Genomic DNA, 21,084 nt, shown 5'->3' with positions numbered 1-21,084 from the left:
CTCCTTCAGCTCGAGAATATCTGCGTTGGGTAGATCCATCAGCTTGGATGTGTTGCGTCTGGTAGGGTATCTGTGTGGACGGGCTACGTGCAAGGGAATGATTCTACGCGCGCGAGCAATGATTCCTGAAACAATCAAGCACGTTAGAAACCGACACCTGCAAAATAGAAGACAAGTTATTATGATTCATGCATGAATGCAATGTCTATCCATATGAGGAACACTCTGTCTTTCGATCCTGGTTTCATCGAGACAGATAATAATTTGGCAGCAACATTCTGACATCAATCATTTGATTTTGCCATTCAGAGTAGAGATATATGATCTAGCAAAGATATCACCCAACCATGTGTGTGTGATGTGAGTGCATACAGGAAAGCAAATAAAGCTTGAAGATCAATCACTGAATGATAATAACCACTGTATATCAAAAGTGCACTGCAAGTGCCAGAGTCATACATCAGGCTGATACAAATCAAATACAATTCTCCAGAATCAGAAAGAACATACAAACAAGTGAATTCCGTCAACAGGCCTGACGGTAATCCAACACATGATAACAAAAGTCTACACCGAAGAAGGTCCCACAGAGGGCTCTGCATCATCAACCATCCTGGTAAACTTCACGGCGAACCTGAGCTCAGTGTTCTCCTGCTGCAACCTTCCTATCTTCTTCTGGTGAATCTTCATCTGTCTGAAATAATGATCCCTCTCAGCAAGATAATGATCTCTCTCAGCCCTAATCTTCGCTTTCTCCGCTTCCCATTCCGTGGCAAGGACTTTGGCTCTGGCATCTCTCTGATTCTTCACAAGGATCTGCCTCCTCTTCTCATCTTCAATATCCCTCAAAGCTCTAGCTAACTTCTCCTTGGTAATGTCATGCTCCTTTGTAGATGACTCCACCGCTTGGCTGATCTTCCGATAATAAGCTGTGTCTATCTCAAAGCGCTTCACCTCCATGGCATGCCTCTTATCCTGGTCTTCTATCTTCCCTTTGATTTCCTGATTAGCCATCTGAATCCTAGCAACACTCATCTCCAACTCAGTCTTCTCTGCTTGCAGTTGATCTCTGGCCTTCTTCATCTCAAGGAACTCTTCCATGCTGACAGAAGAACATGGCCCCTCAATCATAGGACACCGAGGATCACCCCCAGGAAATGGTAGATGTGTGAGCTCAATCCTTTTCCTAAGCCAATCATCAAACGGAGGAAAAGACATGTTATTAACCTTACCAAAAGGAACCTTGCCCTTCCTTTGAATGTCACGCCACTCATCAGACACTTGCCTCAACTTTGGCTGATTACCCTCAATTGGGAAGTAGAAAGACTCCTGAATCTCTCGTCCAAGAGGAGGACCCTCCACAGTAAATCCCATCTGTCTCCTAAGAAGCACCGGGTTGTAATTAACGCAACCTTGAACTCCTATAAGAGGCACATTGGGAAGACTTCCACAACTGTAAATGAAATCTCGTCCAGCCACACCATTGTGAGTCCAAGCTATGTCCTTGGATCGCAAACCCATCAACCTGATTGACCACTTGACAGTAGGGTCAAGAAAGGCAAAGGTACCTCTAGAAGGCGAATACCCCATAAACCATTTGTACAATAGCTGAGCACAACATCTGATCAATCCCCCACGCCGCTTCTCGTTCCGATTATGGACCGAGTAATAAACATCCTCAACCAGAGTAGGAATGGGATTCCTCTGAGCAAATAACCTGATGGCATTGATGTCTACAAAGTTCTTCTGATTAGGGAACATGATGATCCCATAGATGCTCACAGCAAGCAAAGCACAAACGGCCCTCCAGTTACCCAAAACAGCATGCTCCTTGGCTTTAGCCTCCAAGAAACTCAGATGAAAACCGGGCAACTTTCCCTTCTCCTTCAAACCCCCATTAGTCATCTCTGGGCTCAAATAAAGAGCACGAGAGATCTCAGCAATATCAGGTTCTTCCTTAGTGACATAGAATGGAATCTGGTCTCTGATCGGAAGACCCAGGATGCTGGCATAGTCCTCCATCAAAGGTCCCAACAAGTAATCCGGGAAGACGAAACATCTCAAACCAGGATCATAGAACTGGAGAAGAGTATGGATGGCACTCCTATCTGTATCTGCAAGCCTGAAAACCACCTTCAGAATACCACCATAAGTCTCACGGAACATCCCCACACAGTCAGGTGTAATCAATGCTATCATATCCCTCAACACATCAATCTCTGGATTAAAGTTGTAGACGACGTCATCTTTCAAGCCGGTCCTCATGTCTGAAACAAAGAAGTCTCTCAACCAGGATCTCGATCAAGAATGTCCCCTGCATATGGATAAACATGAGTTAGATGCAGATAAATGCAAAATGGAAATGATGCTGATGTATGAATGCAATGCACTGTGTCATCCTCCAAGTCATCTGAACATCCATTGTACTGAGTTACGGCCTCTGAACCAATCACAACCATCTGAGGGAATATGTAACCACAATCCAACTCAGGGTTCCGAAATAAACGGAACTAAGAATACATCACCACCATCACTGGAGAACCACTGATCTGATAGCAACACAATCATCTGTACCAACCCAGGGAATCCTGAAATAAACGGATCCCCACTGATAAACACCACGGACAGACCTCCGGCGTCTCAGAAATAAATCCATAAATCCGACTTATAAATAGAACTCTGATCAATAACTGAACCATTAGTCACCGTCAAGGTCACCATCAGAACATGCATCTGTAGAAATCAACCATCCCATCACAGGTGAATTCTAATCAGGTCATCCTAAGGCGGATAATGGTCTCGACAGTCGGACAAGATACTCAATGGGTTTGCCCTTTCGGGTGTGCCGTTGCAGCTCTCATAAGATTATCTAACCCAAAGATCCGGGAAAGATCGGTCACCGAAGTCAATAGCTCAGATGAGGTGACTCAACCAAAGTGGATACTCCACAAAGGAAAAGCTCCCTCAAAGGAACCTCGTCCGGCTTGTGGTATGTCACGTCGCCAAAAACATGTTGACCTAACATGAGAGGCAACATCAGACCACGCTAATCCTAGGTGTATACTCGGGCCTGGGTTTTAGCCCTACTCAGAACACCCACCCCAAACCAGAGGAACCAACCTGTACAGAAGACAACACAATGATAGTATGATGCATGCAAACATCTATGCAAATATATATACACAGTATAATCATAAATGCAATAAATAAAGCAGCAAAAGCAACCAAAAACTATCCTAGAGAGCGCTAGGAATGACTCGCTTAGGGAAGATGGACCAGTAATAGGTCAACTTCTATTGTCCCCAGCAGAGCCGCCAGCTGTCGCAACGCGAAAAACAACCGACGGAAAAAACAAACAAACAGAGCCGCCACCGTGCGTTATTTATCCCAAAAGAGGGAAAGGAAACGCTCGAAGTAAACCTGGAAAGGAAATGGTCTTACGACCGGAGATTACAAGGTACGGGAGTCGGTTACGCAAGGGGAAGGTATTAGCACCCCTCACATCCGTCGTAATCGACGGGATCCACGCTCGAAAGAATAGAATAAGGTTGCTAAATAACTGCTCAAAGAATGCACACACGCTGGAATAAGACACAGATGGAAGGAGACGGAAGAGGACTCGGCAGGATGTCGCATCCTGGGCCTACGTAGTTTGTCAGAAACAAACATCAGAGTCAACGTAGTTCGGGGAAAAGGGGAACGGGCTCGCTAGGATATCGTATCCCATGCCTACGTATCTCATCTGGAATGAGAATCAGAGCTTCCGTAGTTTGGCTAACGCACGCCGAAACAAAACACAACACAAAGACGCTAAGACATCAAAGAACACACAAACGGAAACAGACTGCCAATGGCTGGTCTTACGTCCAACTCCGAACACACAAACACAAACGGGAAACCAAATGCCAATCGCTGGACTTACATCAGACTCCACACATAACAAACACGCAAAGGAAACTGAATGCTAATCGCTGGACTTACATCAGACTCCAAGCACACAACAAACAAACGGGAAACCGAATGCCAATCGCTGGACTTACATCAGACTTCAAGCACACAACAAATAGGAAACGGAATGCCAATCGCTGGTCTTACATCCAACTCCTAACACACACAAAAAGGTTATCAAACAGACAAGCTATTAGGGAGTCTGGAACTCGAGCCTAATAGCTGTCAGGCAAACACACATAAAAAAGAAAAGGTTGCCCGGAGAGATCTCGCATGATCTCCTGCCTACATACCTCATCTGGTATGAGGATCAGGGCGACGTAGTTCCCCTTAACAGGGGAGAAACTTTCTCCTAACCAGAGACCGGGAAATAACAAACTAAAAGGGAGACTGACTCGAGCCTAATAGTTGTCATGCAATCCACAATAGTCCTAGGTTGAGGTATCTAAACAAAACCTAACTCACACAGGCAGCAAGTCAACAACACATCAAGTAAGCAACACAGGTGAACAGGCATCACACATTATATGCAAACACGCGACTCATACAAGGCTGGGCTTTAGTCAAGGGGTCATATCAACCTCGACAAACAAGCCAACTGGAAGGGATATCAAGAAGCTCTTAACCACTGACATTGACCGTTAGGGTGAGCAGATGAACTGGGAAATGAGGGTTAGACCTCACAGCTCTTAACCCGGCCTGGGTGAGCTTGAACCAAAGAAGGTGTGGAAGTCTAGAATGAGGAACTCTATTCCACAATGACTGACTCTATATACAAGATTTTGGGTGTTTATTCAAAATGCATCAGCACGTAGTGCGAGCAAGATGAAAGACTCAACTGAATAGCAGGGGATGGATTGCACATCCCTTCTATCTGCCAATGCCTCTTCACTTAGGAGGTCTTTACATGTAACCATGCCTCATTGAGGTCTTTAGCACAAAATTAAACAATCAAGAACATGGCTTCTTAAGGAGGGCTTCAGACAGGTGCCTGCCAAAGATAGCAGGTCTTCCAGACTACATGGAGTTAAAGAAATTACCTAAGTGGTATGCCAACCACAAGCAAAGCAAAGCAACTCAAATAATGAGTTAAAGCGGCTAAAGTACCTGTAAGAAAATCAAACAAGTCAATATTCACATTCAGACAACCCAAACAGATAGTCAACAGTGAGACAACCAATATACACAATGCAAGTCAACAACTCAAGTGAGTTAGCCACCCAAAGACCTACAACACAATCAAGATTAGTTAAACAAAGAAAATTGTATCTCAAGGAAGGAGATTACATCATCCATTAGCACTAATTGCTTGAACCTGAAAGGCAAAACTCAAATTGTGAGTACAAATCCCTAGGGCAAAGCCTAGGGTCAAAAGTGAAGCAAAAAATCAAAACGGCAACCAATATTCAACATAAAGCTCATTTAAACAAGTGATAACATGTCCTAAAAAGGACCAATTCAAAAGCATAAAGCAAAGTCATCTCATGAGCAAGATATGGCAAAGACAATTTCAAATCACACAATTGGACATCAAGAATCAAAATTCCATATTAAAACAGAAATGAATCAAACAATCATCGAAATTTTTATGTGATATAAACATGTCTAACACAATCATCATGCCAAAAATTATAATCAGAAGAGCTCATTTGGCCTAGAAATGAAAATGCACAAGTTAGACATCAAATTGTGTGACACACATTGTCACACCATACAATCATGTGCATAAAACAGAGATGAAAAATGAGAAAAATACCAAATCAAGCCTCAAACATCAAGCAACATGTTAGGAATCATCACACCAAATTTCAATTCAATTGGACAATGTATGAGCATTTCACAATAGAATGAATGAAACATGTCAGATTTTGCACACATGTTCAATCAACAGTCCACAATCAAAAATCCAGAAATGATAAAATCCAAAAATCAACACCACAAAATAATAGACAAACACATAAAAATGTAGGAAAAAATTGGGAATTAATTGGATTCATTTTCAATTTTTAGTGATTTTTCAAAGTTGGAAGAAAATAATGAAATAAAATGAACAAAACATATGATGACATGGAGGGAAATAGGAATGTGGATTAAATTTAAAAAAATGGCACCGGCTGGAATCGAACTAGGTGTGAGAAAAAACGCGCGCTGAAACAAATAATATTCCAAAATGATGGAGTTGGGAATCGAAGCGAGGGAATGATCAAAACGTTGTAGTTTTACTAATTGAGGTGGCAACACCGTCATCAGTCAATGCGCAAGTGGACTCGGTCAAAAGAATGGTGGCCTATCAAAACGCTAGCAGGACGCATACATGGCAAAGGCGTGGCAGCTGACTAGGAAACCCTAGGATTTAAACCAAAAGGCGGTGTACTATTCACGCATGGCAGCCAGCGGTGGTTTCCACCATGAAGACGGTGGTTGCTACAGTGATGTTCATACGATTTTTTCCAGATCCATGCAATATATACATCAAATGAAAGCTTATCACACGTAGGTCACAAATCTAACATCCTTTAATCCTAACCATCCATAAATCATTAGAATCGAAGGAAAACATCTATGAATATCAAACTTTAATTTCACATAACTTCTTCAAATCTCAACCAAATTTAATGAAATTTAGATCAGAATCACCAGCATGCAAAGCTCTACAATATCATGTTCATAAAATTAAGAATTAAGAGACTCGAAATTTCACCAACCTGGAATGGCAGTGATCAAAACAGTGTGTTCAAGACCTCCAAAGTGTGTAGATCTCCTCCTTTGCTCTTGTTATGAAGCTTGATGTAGAAATGGATGCTTGCCACGACCTAGATCTTGCTTAATTTACACTTGCCATTGATGTGTTCATATGCTTGACATGCTTCAAACCTTGCTCAAATTCCACAAAAAATGGATGAATCATGCTCCAAATGTCATGAGGATGATGGATCTATCAAGAAAATGTGTGGTTGTATGGAGAAAATTTGAATTCCAATGAGAGAGAAATTTGGAGGGAAAATGAGATCTAGATCTAGAATTTGTGATTATGAACAATTCTGTTAGGATTTGGTATATATACTCAGTCCTAATCACATCCTAATTAGCATTAAGCATGGTTTAGTTGAGATTAAGCAAAAATAAGGTGTATGACAAATTTTGGAAAATTGGTGGTGCCATGCAAATGTACACGTGAACAGTAGCAAATGGATGATCAAATTCACTTAAAATCACTTCATGCACATGTTGGCAATGGTATTTTGTCCCCATGATGCACCAAATTCAAATTTGCAAATTTCCCTCCAAAATGGTCATGAATGGGCAAATGATTATATGATGAAATTTCATGCAATGCCATGAATGATTTGGAAAATATATGTCATGAGGAGCAAAGTGCAAAAAGAGGCACTCAATTCGGAGCTTTAGATCAAAAGTTGTGGCCTTTTGAAGTTTTAAGCACACTTGGCAATGATTTGATCATATCTCCTCAACCATTCATCAGATGCTCATGATCTTGGACTTTTTGGAAATGGGAGAGAAAGATCTTCATCTTTTATGTTGGACAAAAATTCATTTGAAGCTTCTTTAATGATGTAAGATCAAGTTGAATTTGGACCAAAATCTTTCCATTTTTGGAAACTTTCAATTACAGGTCACTTTCCATTTTTGGAAACTTCTGCACTGACCTCAAATTCTTCAAGGTGGATGTTTGACATGATGAATAAGCCTCTTTTGAACATGAATGAGATCTTGAAACTCATTTCTCCACCTCCTAGCCCTCAGTTGACTTTCTGTTGACTTTCTAGGTCCTCAGATGACTTGAAAATGCACTGGACTTTGAGCCTCTACCACCTGAGGAAATGGCTCAGAAATGAACCCCTAGCTCCAATAAGCTCTTCATAATGATCATGTGATCCACACCATCAACAAATACCTCATATCCTTGAGAAACCCTGACTGGGATACTACAATTGATTAGGGTTGACCAGAGGTCAAAACCCTAATCCCAAGGAACCTGAGCATGAATTCTGAAACCTTTGATAAGGACATAACCATGATGATGATGATGTACCCTTGCAAACCAGATAATGCTCAACCTCCTTGAAGTACCAAGAAAACCCTAATTGAATCACAAACCCTCAGATGGTTAGTGATCAATCCATGAGACCCTCAGGCTTGAATCTCTTAACCTCTCTATCTTCTGAGAAAGACTTAGGAGGATGACCTTCTTATTTTCACATGATATGCAATATGCAAATGCCCAATGCCCTAAAATATTAAATGCAATATGCTAAACTAGTCCCAAGAAGAGGAGGGCAAATTTTGAGGCGTTACACAGATGAACTCAAATGGATCTTCAATGATGTATCAGATGAAATTTCAGATTACAAGCTCTTGGTTACATGAAAGTTGGCATTGGCCAAATCCTTTACATAGGGAGTGTTGCCTAAATTCTAAGTCCCATTGTCTCATAACAACCGACAGTCCACACAAGATGTTTTTTATTGTTTTGGTTTTTATTATGTACATTAATGGTCAAAGACCACACAAACAAGCACAATATACACAAGCAAAATATATCACAAAATATGGTCCAAATGGACAAAGTGAAAATGACATTAACATAAACAATTAGAATGGTATGAACAATGGAAAATGAATAAGGCTTAAAAATAAAGTGCATTAAAGTAAATGACTTGAAAGTAAATGTTAGTTGTTAATGAGTTAGAAGTTAGTATTGCTTTTTCTTTTTATTTTAAGTCATTCTTTGGAGAACACTCAAACCACTTATCACAAAAATGGATCCTTGAACCAAGACGTCTTCCAAAGGAAGGAAAAAATGCCAAGTTTCCACATAATACCATGAAAGAGGGGAGACTTACAACCTTACTAACTAGAATGATATGCCTTTTGTATCAAAAATTTAGCGTTATGTTAAGCAATCGTAATTGGACTTATGTAGAAGTCACAACTATTTGAGGTCGGGCAATAGAATCTTGGTGTTAATGCATGTTAGAGACATAATATAATGGACTATGCTCATGAAACATACCACACACAAAAAGAATATGCAAAAGTAGTGGCCTAATCTTATCCATACTTATGTTGATTTTGCAAATAACTAGCCTTAGGATATAGAGATATCATAGGTCCATGATATGAATGCATAAAGAATGGGAATGAGATGAAGAGGGAGGGGAATGGATCAAAACTCAAATTGGACAAAGGATGACTTTTACCAAATTAAGATCATTCATTTATTTTGGGAGATGGAATGTACATTCCATCAATACCCTAAATCCAATGATCTTAACTTAACAAAGTCAAATCAACCTTGACCAAGACCCAACAACACAAGTCAAACTTATACAAACAATCAAAATGGCTCAACACAATTATTTGATATTTATTCAATTTAAAAATACTAAAAATAATACATTAAATTAAATATGGTTTGTCAAATTCCTAAAACCTCATCAAAACACCAAATAAATGCCCATGAGATTTATCATAGGTCAAAGGACCTTGGAGAAAAAAATTCAGAACTTTTAGAGACTTAAAAGTACTTTTAAACAATTAAAAATAATCACAAAATCAATTAAATCATGAAAAATATTAATAATGATCCAAAAAATAATTCTAATTCAAAATATGAAAGAGGATTTTATTTAAAATATTTTGGTGAAACTCTCATATTTTTTGGATCAATATTAAAATTAATATGAATAAATGAAAATCAAAGGAATAAAATGAAAATCAGAAAATACAAAAAACGTGGACCACTTGATCTCCCTCATTAATTGAGGTGGCAGATCAAGTGGTCACAAGCGTGCTTTCCACCATAGTCACTAGTTAACGCGTAACGCAAGTGGTATTTACAAGTAACGCACGAGATTAAAAAAATTTGAAAAGGATCAATGACTCTGAACCATGCCAACACATCACTGACATTAAACCTCCGGTCACATTCTAAGGCGAACCTCGCCTGACTAGTTCAGTCATCACCATCACATAAATGAAAAAGAAGGACATGATCTGAAAGAAAAAATGGCGTAAAGCACAAATCTGACCTCAATTTTAACTAACTCGAAATATATAGCAAGATATGAGGAGTTGAATTTTGAGGCGTGTCAACTGAGTTGCTTCAATTTGACCTTAAAGCAACTCAATCTTCTTGCCTACATTGGTAGGACTTCAGACAACCAAAGATCCAAGAGAATTGATGAGAATTGAGTGAGAATCGAAGAGAAGAAAATTTCTGGAAAATACCTTCAATGTTGTGCAGAACGTGCTCTTCCTTGCTTCAATTCTTATTGATCTTGCTCTAATGACTTGCAGAGGTGGATTAGGAATGGAAAGAAACTTTGGATCCTGGAGTTTTTGAATCTCCAAACAGTGAGATTCAAACTCAATTTTTAAGTGAAAATTATCAGGTTTTCCTTTGAATTGTAAGGGTTTGAAGATAGGGGGAAAAGCTGGCACGCAAGGATCTACTCAAATGAGCTCAGAGGATCCATATTTATAGCATTTGGAAGTGTTATTAGCACACTAATTTTCTTCTAAATTTGGCAATGTAATGCACAAGCTTGCATGGGCGTGTATAGGCCCATGAAGCAATCCAATTAGGTCTAAATGCATCTGAAATGAGGTTGGAATGAAGCTTGAATGGCAAGGCAATGTTATGTGATCATTTGAACTTTGATTTCCACCAATGATGCAGGCCTGTTAAAACCATGCGCAGCCCTAGCAAACTTGGTCCAAAACGAATGAAATTGGACTCTTTGGAAACCTTAGATCAAGAGGAGCAACTCTTATGTTTAACACTTTTCCATTTGGAACTTGGATCATGATGAATTTTGAGGTGGAAGTTTGGAAATTTTAACATGTTGAAATTTTTTCTAAGTGTCAAGCCATATACCTCAATTTTCCACCTTACTAAACTTTTTATGTGAGCTCCAAATGAGAAAGGTATATTCATAAAAGTTGTAGCTCTTTCAAAGACATACAAAATGGTCACCAATTTTACATCATTTGGATTTATAATGAGAGAGTTATGCATTTTTGAAGTTGAAGAAAATCACTTGTTCAATGGTATTGGTCCAAAATGACCTATAATGTATCCTCATATCACATGCTCATAAAAGTTGATTTAACTCTCACTCCAAACATAAATGTTTAAGTAGACATACTTAATTTTATTGTGCAACATGGAAATCTTTTATCTCATAAAAATTGAGCAAGTTATGGCCTTGGGAAGTTGACTTTCAAATTAGGGTTTAGACAAAATGACCTATAATGTTTCAACATAGAAATAGACTTTCTAAGAAAAATTAGCTCTAGACTTCAACATGAAAGTTGTTTGGAATGTCATTTAGAGTAAAGTTTATTTTGGAATTATTTTCATATGGTGAAAAATGTAGGAGATAGGGTCTAGGGAGACCCAGTTTTGATCAGATGAATTTATCTGGCCAACCACCATCAACCAACTTGCTAACTTGAAATTCTATAGGCTCATGGTAGATCATATATGCATAATATGATGAATTTTTGAGTGTCCCTTAAGAAATTTAATCAACTGGTGAGGAAGCTTGTTGAAGAAGTTACTCAGGATACCTAGACAAACTAGTGTTTCCAAGGCAAATCAACTCCAAACTCTTGAAGAAAACTTGACCAAAATAACATGTAGAGATAATTGGGACTCATATATGATGCTTAGAGACATTGTGGATCATTCCTTGGTTGTGCTCTTAGCTATGTGGGTCTTAAACCCTAGATATGAACTTGATAGATCAATGGTGATCATGCCCTACCTACAAAAGAGTTAGGCAAATACAAAGACATATTTTTGGTATTTTGGTTAGTAAAATGATAAATATACAAGTATGATACAATCACATGGTCCTTGATGATCTCTCCCAAAACAAACCCAATGAAAGAGGGGTAAGGAGGATGCCAAGGTATGATCCCAATGCTAATGCATATGATGATATTGCATGAGGGATCTTAGGGTCAAAATTGGGGTCTTACAGCTGCCCCTATTTAAGAACATTCTAACTGAGGAGGTGAAGGTTAAAATCTTCGTATCGACTCAGTAGAATGAGCTTAAATAACAACATATAGAAACAAATTTTGGTCCCTAAGAGACCTCATGATGCGTATGATATGAATTTAAAAGCAAGTTCTCTGTGGGGAAATGTTACCCCAAAGGAAAAGAAATCAGAGAGACTGAATATCCGTAGAAGTATAATGCATTCCGTAAGAAAAACTCACTAGGGAGACAGAGACTCTTGGGGATAAAAAGGGTTATGCGTAGGCCAGGCTACGACATAAAAACTATTGGGGGACTAGAGGAATTCCATAAAGAACAGAAAGACTCAGCTGGGAGGACAAAAACATCTGCATGGGAAACGAGTAGATCAGGATAAAACTGACATACTTGGATCATGCAAGAAAAGCGATTTCACTAAGGAAATACACACTCAACTCAACTAGGGAAGAAATAAATTTCAACACGGGTGGAGCAGAAATCTATTATCCACTACCTGTTACTGGGTAAGGAGATAATAAAAATTGACAGAGAGTTCATCCGTCACCGGTTAGGATGAACATATCAAGGATGACTCGCTGGGAAATGCCAGGAGGGAACATTCATTACCGGTTATTGGGTAAGAATAACCTTGTTGGGGAGAACTACAGAAATAGGATTTACCATTACCAGTTACTGGGCAGAAGACCAACGATGAGAATATCTATCACTGGTTAAAGTGAACATATCAAGGATAGACTCAAAGGAAAGAAAACCCGTCATTGTTTAAGATGAACATATCAAGGATAAACTTGCCTGGGGATGTTAAGGAGGATATCCGTCATTGGTTAGGATGAACATATCAAGGATATACTCACTGAACAAAAAGTAGGAAAATACATCTATCGAATGCTGGATAGAGTACCATCAAGGAGAAAATCCGTCATCGGTTAGGATGAACATATCAAGGATAGACTCTATGAGGAAGGAATATGAATTACATCTATCAGTTATTGGATAGAATACCACAAGAGAGAGTACCTGTCACTAGTTAGGATGAACATATCAAGGATAAACTCTGCAAAGGGGAATGAAAAACAGGATTTACAACTACCAGTTACTGGGTAGAAGACCGCAAAGAGAAGGAATCCGTCATCGGCTAGGATGAACATATCAAGGATTAACTCTCTGGGGATTGAAAATAGGGATTATAACTACCCTTCTTACTGAGTAGAATACCAAAGATGAGAATATCTGTCACTGGTTAGGATGAACATATCAAGGATAAACTCAAAACAGGGGAAAAAAATATCCGTCATCGGTTAGGATGACCATATCAAGGATATACTTCCTGGGGAATCATAAAAAATGAATCCACTGCGGAGAAAACAAGGGTACTTTTGCCGGGTATTGGGTAAGAAGTAGCAAACTGCAAACTAAGAATATTACCAGTTACTGGGTAATAAACTCTTAGGGGGACCCAAAGCATCTATCTAGGTAAGATCTAGAAAGAAACAGGCAATCAAGACTCAACCCAATGAGGATATAACTCAAGGGGAGTGATTCCATCCAGATAATCAACTGAGGAGGAAACTAAAATAATAATTATCCACGAGGAAATAAATCAGTGGGGAGAGGAGAAAGGTTAAAGTCTTTCTGCTTAAGGGGATGACACTATATAATGGAGAGAGGATAGACATCAAACTTGTATGGGGATAAAGTACTGCCATAACGGAGAATAAGAATCTCATTAGTAGATCAACAAAAATGGTGATGAAATATATAATTATATATGTACATGTATATGTATATGTATATGTATATGTATATGTATATGTATATGTATATGTATATGTATATGTATATGTATATGTGATGATCATGCTGACAAAACGATCGCAAAGGATACAAAGGTGTCGCAAATTTGAATTATCAATACAATTCTCGGTCAATCCACAAAAGAGGGACACGACTTGTCGGAGAAAAGATAGCATCATCCCAAAGGCTCAAACCTAGCTGGGTGATCACACTGAAATTTACCGTATTTTTGACTTCGATTTCACATGCATTTTAGTTGTTTTGTTATCATTTTGTTGTGTTAATGCTATGTTTTTCTTTGTTTTCAGGTTTTTACTTCAATCGGAGCCCCGATCGAGAAAAGGAGCGAAAAAGAGCCAAAAACCCTAAAATTCAGCATTTTGGTCCTATGGCCTACCCAATGGCGGGCGCCACAGACCAAGCCATGACGTGTCCAAGCTCAACTTCCCTTAACTCCCATGTTCTCCACTTCATCCACTAAGGCGCCTCACTTTGGCCTTGTGGCGGAAGCCATGGCCTTGTGGCGGGAGCTATGGCCTTGTGGCGGGCGCTACAAGAGAAAAACAGTTTCCCTCCATTTTCAAGTTGAAGGGCATCCAAGTCATTTCCATCTTTTTACTTGCTTATAAATAGAAACTCGAATTCACTTTTACAATCATCCAAACTTAGAGCAGAGGCAAACTCAGAAGCAACTTTGTTTCACTTAGGCATATATTCAGTTTTATAAAGTGGTAATCGCTTCGCATTGGAGTGTTACCACAATTGTGTAATCGAGTCTGTGATAGAGTCTGTAATCGAGTTTGGAGCACTTTGGAAGGAAGTTAATCCTGCCGCCATTTTCATTTCCGCATTGCAATTTATTCAACCCTCCGATTGGAGCAGGTTTTTATTACTTGTCTTTTTCTTATTTATTTTCCCGCACTCGCTTTACTTTTATTTATTTTCCCGCACTCGCTTTACTTTTATTTATTTTCCCGCACTCGCTTTACTTTTATTTATTTTCCCTCACTCGCTTTACTTTTACTTATTTTACCGCACTCGCTTTACTTTTATTTATTTCCTCGCACTCGCTTTAAATTATTTATTTCCTCGCACTCGCTTTAAATTATTTATTTCCTCGCACTCGCTTTAAATTATTTATTTCTCGCACTCGCACTACTTTTATTTATTTTAATGCACTTTTACTTTACCATCTCTAACTAAATCTATAAGGTTAGAATGTAAGGATCGTAATTGAACCAGTAATCCGTACAACTGTTTGTAGAAACACTTAAGGGCTATTTTAACTTTCAACTTAAGTTTTCCCGCACTTCAATTCCGTTGGGTAAGATCGAAAGCCGTCCAACGTCTTTTTAAAGTTAATTGTTTCTAACTATTTCAAAAACAGCGAAAGCGCTTTGTTTAGTTCATTAGGAGATTTTAACATTAAGAAGAAAAGAGATTTTTAAACTATTTTCGGACGCGTTTATAAGTTTAGAGTCTGGTTCGTGAGAACCTCTTTTGGTTAAGAAATCCAGGTTAAAATACTTTTCAACTTAGTCAAGATACTATATTTCTTAAAAATAGGTTTACTACTCTAACGCAATGCGCGCCTTTTTATAAGTGACAATAAGAGGGTTTGATTAGGGAGTACAACTCGGTTCTGAATACGCGAAAGCGACAGTTCCTGTTAAATTAGTTCTTTTCAAAGTAGGAAACACTTCCCATAAGTAGCTCTACTAGCAAGTACTTGGATTATCAATTAATTACGTGAGTTGCATTCAACCCTATCTTTATTAATTAATCTTTATTTCAAACTTTACTTTTCAATTGCACACTACAAAAACACCTATTTTGATTGCCTTTGATAAGCACCATAACAATAGATAACGATAGATTGACACTTGGTCTCTGTGGATTCGACAATCTTTTATATTACTCTGACGCGTTCGTATACTTGCGAAAAGCACGCATCAAGTTTTTAGCGCCGTTGCCGGGGACCAATTTCGTCAAATTTCATTTTCCTGTTGTTATATCGTTTAGACTTAGGCTATTTCCCGCCGGTCAATGCGAAGAACTCGCAGCACCGGAAGTTTAAGCTTAGTATACCCTCTGACGGAACCTGAACGTTACACTCGCGCACGTTTATTCTTTCATAGAATTAAGAGAGCTATGGCTGAAGATCAAAACCAAAGACCTCTTAAAGATTTCGCTCAACCATCTAATGAAGAACCTAGTTCTAGTGTAGTAAACCCAACCATCCCAGCTAATAATTTTGAACTTAAACCATCCCTATTGCAACTAGTGCAACAGAGACAATTCGCGGGTCTCGCTACTGAGAATCCAAACCAACATTTAAAAATATTTCTTCAATTAGCAGATACTTTTAAAACCAATAGAGCTTCTCCTAAGGCAATACGTTTAAGATTATTTCCTTTTCCCCTCAGAGATAAAGCCCTATCATGGTTAGATTCCCTTCCACCTAATTCCATTACGACTTGGGATAACCTTAGAAGAGTTTTTCTTGCTAGATATTTTCCCCCGAGTAAAACCGCCGTTCTTCGAAACCATATAACTAGATTTACCTAAAACCAAGGAGAATCGCTATTCGAAGCTTGGGAGAGATATAAAGAGTTGTTACGAGCATGCCCATATCATGGTTTAGAAAATTGGTTAATCATTCAAACCTTCTATAATGGACTTCATTACAACACAAAGATGAGCATCGACGCTGCCGCAGGCAGTGTTCTGATGAACAAACCTTATCCTGAAGTTAGTGCCCTCATCGAAGATATGGCTCAAAAACATCAATCATGGGGAGTCGAACGAGCGACAGTTCAGAAGAAGGAAGCCCAAGGAGGAGTGCATGAACTAAGCTCTATAGACATGATGCAAGCTAAAATGGACGCATTAGCCCTCAAAGTCGAGCATATGTGCATAAACCCGAATACTGTAGCCGTAGTTTCGTCGGATTGTGAGATATGTGGAACCAAAGGACACCAATCTGCAAAATGCAGTCTATTAAACGAAATCCACTATGAGCAAGTGAACTACACCCAAGGGAACCCATATTCAAATACCTATAACCCTGGATGGAGGAATCACCCAAACTTCTCCTATAAAAACAATAACCCTATTCAAAATAATGCACCCCCGAGACCTAGTTATCAAGCCCCAAGATCAAATCAACCTATGCAACCTGTACCACCAAAGCCGAGCCTTGAGAAAATTATGGAAAATTTTATCACCGCTCAAACCCAACAAAACAAGGAGTTCATGAATCAAAACATTCATGTTAACGAATTGATTACTCAGTTAGGAACCAAGGTTGACCAAATAGTTACTCATACCAAGATGCTTGAAACCCAGATCTCTCAGGTAGCTTTAAACCAAGCCCCTCAGACCACACCTGGAGGACAATTCCCTGGACAACCTCAACAAAATCCGAGAGGACAAGCCAATGCCATTACCCTACGAAGTGGGAACGCTTATGATGAGCCACCGAACCCTAGATTGAGTGAACCCAAAATTCTAAGGAATATACCAAACCCCCGGACGAAGTAAAGGAACCAGAGGAATCTGAAAACCAGGAAAGTCGAGATAAAGGAGAAGAACCTAAAGATAAAACCTACGTACCACCCCCGCCATATAAACCACCTATACCATATCCGCAAAGACTCAAAAAAACCCAGATCAATAAACAGTATCAAAAATTTATTAAAGTTATAGAAAAATTTCATGTAGAAATCCCTTTCACAGAAGCCATCACCCAAATACCTTCTTATTCAAAGTTTCTCAAAGACATCCTTACCAACAAACGTAGACTTGATGATCCGAAGCCTTTGGAATGTAATGTTATTTCCGAGGAAAAATTAGCAAAGAAAGATAAAGATCCTGGAAATTTCTCCATTCCTTGCCTTTTGGGTAATCATGTCATCGAAAAAGCTTTTCTAGACTTAGGAGCTAGTGTAATCCTAATGCCTTTAGCAGTTTGTGAGAGGTTAAACTTAGGAGAATTACAGCCCACTAAGATGTCACTTCAGTTAGCCGATAGATCTGTTAAATATCCGATAGGCATTTTAGAAGATGTTCCTGTTAGGATAGGCCAGTTATTTATCCCTACTGATTTTGTTGTCATGGACATCAAAGAGGACAATGATATACCAATCCTTCTAGGTAGACCATTCTTATCGACTGCAGGAGCCATAATAGATGTCAAGAAAGGAAAGTTGACATTTGAGGTAGGTGACGAGAAAATAGAATTTATACTTTCGAAATTTCTTATGGCACCTGTGATGGGAGACTCGTGTTATGCCTTAGATATCATTGACGAATGTGTTAGAGAATTAGAACAAAAATATATTATAAAAACAATTAAGTTACCATCAAATCTCATAAGGGAAGATGATGACTTTAAGAAACCCTACATCGATGATAACCTTTACGAATGCTTATCCCTTACCCCAGATCATATGCCATGCCCTGAGAAACCAACCTTAGAACTTAAGGAACTGCCTAAGAACCTGAGATACGAGTTCCTCGATGAAAAGATGAACCGTTCAGTTATAGTTAGGGCTACCTTGAGCCAAGAGGAGAGGAACCAACTTTTAGACGTTTTACAAAGATATCCCTCAGCCTTAGGATATAATATCTCTGACCTGAAAGGTATAAGCCCATCCATATGCATGCATCGGATTTCACTCGAAGAAGATTCAAAACCCTCTAGGGAACATCAGAGAAGAATAAACCCTATAATGAGTGATGTTGTTAAGAAGGAAGTTCTTAAGTTACTTGAGGCAGGTATAATCTACCAGATCTCGGATAGTAAGCGGGTGAGCTCTGTGCATGTAGTACCTAAAAAGGGAGGCATCACAGTCGTGAAAAACGATAAAGGCGAACATGTAGCAAAACGTTTAGAAGGAGGATGGCAGATGTGTATAGATTATAGAAAATTAAATAAAGCAACTAGGAAGGATCATTTCCCTTTACCATTTATAGACCAAATGTTGGAGCGTCTAGCCAGACACTCTTACTTCTGTTATCTAGATGGATACTCTGGATTCTTCCAAATACCTATCCACCCCAAAGATCAAGAAAAAACTACCTTTACATGCCCTTATGGAACTTTTGCCTACAGACTAATGTCGTTCGGCCTCTGTAATGCCCCAGCTACTTTCCAATGCTGCATGATGTCAATCTTTGCAGATTACCTAGATGGTATCATGGAAGTGTTTATGGATGATTTCTCGGTTTGCAGATTTGATTTCCACAATTGTCTTGCTAACCTTGAGAAAATCCTGGAGAGATGCGTGGAGGTGAACCTCGTGCTAAACTGGGAAAAGTGTCATTTCATGGTAACCGAAGGAATAGTTTTAGGACATATAGTTTCTGAAAAAGGTATAGAGGTAGATAGAGCTAAAATAGAAGTTATAGAAAACCTAAACCCACCAAAAACCATCAAAGAAGTCCGAAGCTTTCTTGGACACGCTAGATTCTACCGGCGTTTTATTAAGGACTTCTCCAAAATAACTAAAACTTTAACTGGACTTTTAATGAAAGATGCTGAATTCATTTTCGATGAAAAATTTAATGACGCATTTAATCTTTTAAAATAAGCATTAGTATCTGCACCCATTATGAAACCACCTGACTGGTCAGAACCGTTTGAGATAATGTGCGATGCTAGTGATTACGCAGTTGGAGCCGTTCTAGGACAAAGAAAAGATAAAAATTTACATGCCATTTATTATGCCAGTAGAACCCTAGATGCTGCCCAACTTAACTATGCAACAACTGAAAAAGAATTACTCGCTATAGTTTTCGCTATAGACAAATTTAGATCTTATCTAGTAGGAGCAAAAATTATTGTTTACACCGATCATGCTGCCATTCGTTACCTATTAAATTAAAAAGATGCCAAGCCCAGATTACTCCGATGGATTCTATTACTACAAGAGTTTGATTTAGACATAAGAGATAAAAAAGGCACTGAAAATGTAGTAGCTGATCACCTTTCTAGGCTAGAACATCTAAAACCTGAACTAGTACCCATAAATGATGATTTCGCCTATGATAGACTGATCGCTAGAGTAGAAACCATTGAAGATAATAACCTAGATCATTACGAGCATTCCCAAAATTCCTTAGCAATAAGTAACGTACCCTGGTATGCAAATTTCGTTAATTACCTAGTTGCTGATATAGTACCCCCTGATCTAGACTACCACCGCAAAAAGAAATTCTTCCACGATGTGAGAAACTTCTATTGGGACGAACCGCTCCTTTTCAAAAGGGGTAAAGATGGCATTTTTCGCCGTTGCGTTCCAGAAGAAGAGGTAAATAGTATTATCGAGCATTGTCATTCTGCACCCTATGGTGGACATGCGAGCACCTCTAAGACATACGCCAAGATTCTTCAAGCTGGCCTATTCTAGCCTACCATGTGGCGTGATGTCTATGCTTGCATTGTCAAATGTGATAGATGCCAACGCACTGGAAACATTTCAAGACGTGATGAAATGCCTCTAAGAAACATTCAGGAAGTAGAACTCTTTAACGTATGGGGTATAGATTTCATGGGACCTTTTCCACCATCCTTAGGAAATAGGTATATCTTAGTAGCTGTAGACTATGTGTCTAAGTGGATTGTAGCTATAGCTGCACCCACAAACGATACTAGGGTAGTAATCAAACTATTTAAAAACTATATATTCCCTAGATTTGGAACACCACGTTTAGTCATAAGCGATGGAGGATCACACTTTATATCGAGAATATTTGACAAACTTTTAAGAAAATATGGAGTTAGGCATAGAGTAGCAACACCGTACCACCCACAGACTAGTGGCCAAGTAGAGGTATCTAATAGGGAGATAAAACAAATCCTAGAGAAAACTATTTCTATTTCTAGGAGAGACTGGTCTCAGAAGCTTCAAGAAGCATTATGGGCCTATAGAACTGCTTTCAAAACCCCTATAGGAACTACTCCTTATCAACTAGTTTATGGAAAATCATGTCACTTACCATTCGAATTAGAGCATAAGGCCTATTGGGCAATTAAAACTTTGAATTTAGACTACTTAGCTGCTGGAGAAAAGCGTACCCTAGACATTCATAAACTAGAAGAACTTAGGCAATCTGCCTACGAGAATGCAAAAATATATAAAGAGAGGACAAAAGCATATCACGACAAAAGAATAGTAAAGAAAAACTTCAATATAGGCGATCATGTTCTCCTTTTCAACACTAGGTTACGACTCTTCCCTGGAAAGCTACGTTCAAGATGGACTGGTCCTTTCGAAGTATCCAAGATTCTGAGATCCGGAGCCGTA

General features: G+C 38.9%; 1 non-coding gene across 1 annotated transcript; it reads right to left on the bottom strand.

The window, feature by feature from the left end:
• Positions 1–16,309: 16,309 nt before the first annotated feature.
• Positions 16,310–16,416, bottom strand: LOC127077377 (small nucleolar RNA R71). The gene has a single exon (XR_007787196.1). It is a non-coding gene; the product is annotated as a small nucleolar RNA R71 (small nucleolar RNA).
• Positions 16,417–21,084: the final 4,668 nt, after the last annotated feature.

Source organism: Lathyrus oleraceus, chromosome 4 (assembly GCF_024323335.1).
Source record: "Lathyrus oleraceus cultivar Zhongwan6 chromosome 4, CAAS_Psat_ZW6_1.0, whole genome shotgun sequence".
Taxonomy (NCBI): Eukaryota; Viridiplantae; Streptophyta; class Magnoliopsida; order Fabales; family Fabaceae; genus Lathyrus; species Lathyrus oleraceus.
The sequence above is the reverse complement of the archived record's forward strand: the minus strand, read 5'-3'. Positions and strand labels throughout refer to the sequence as shown.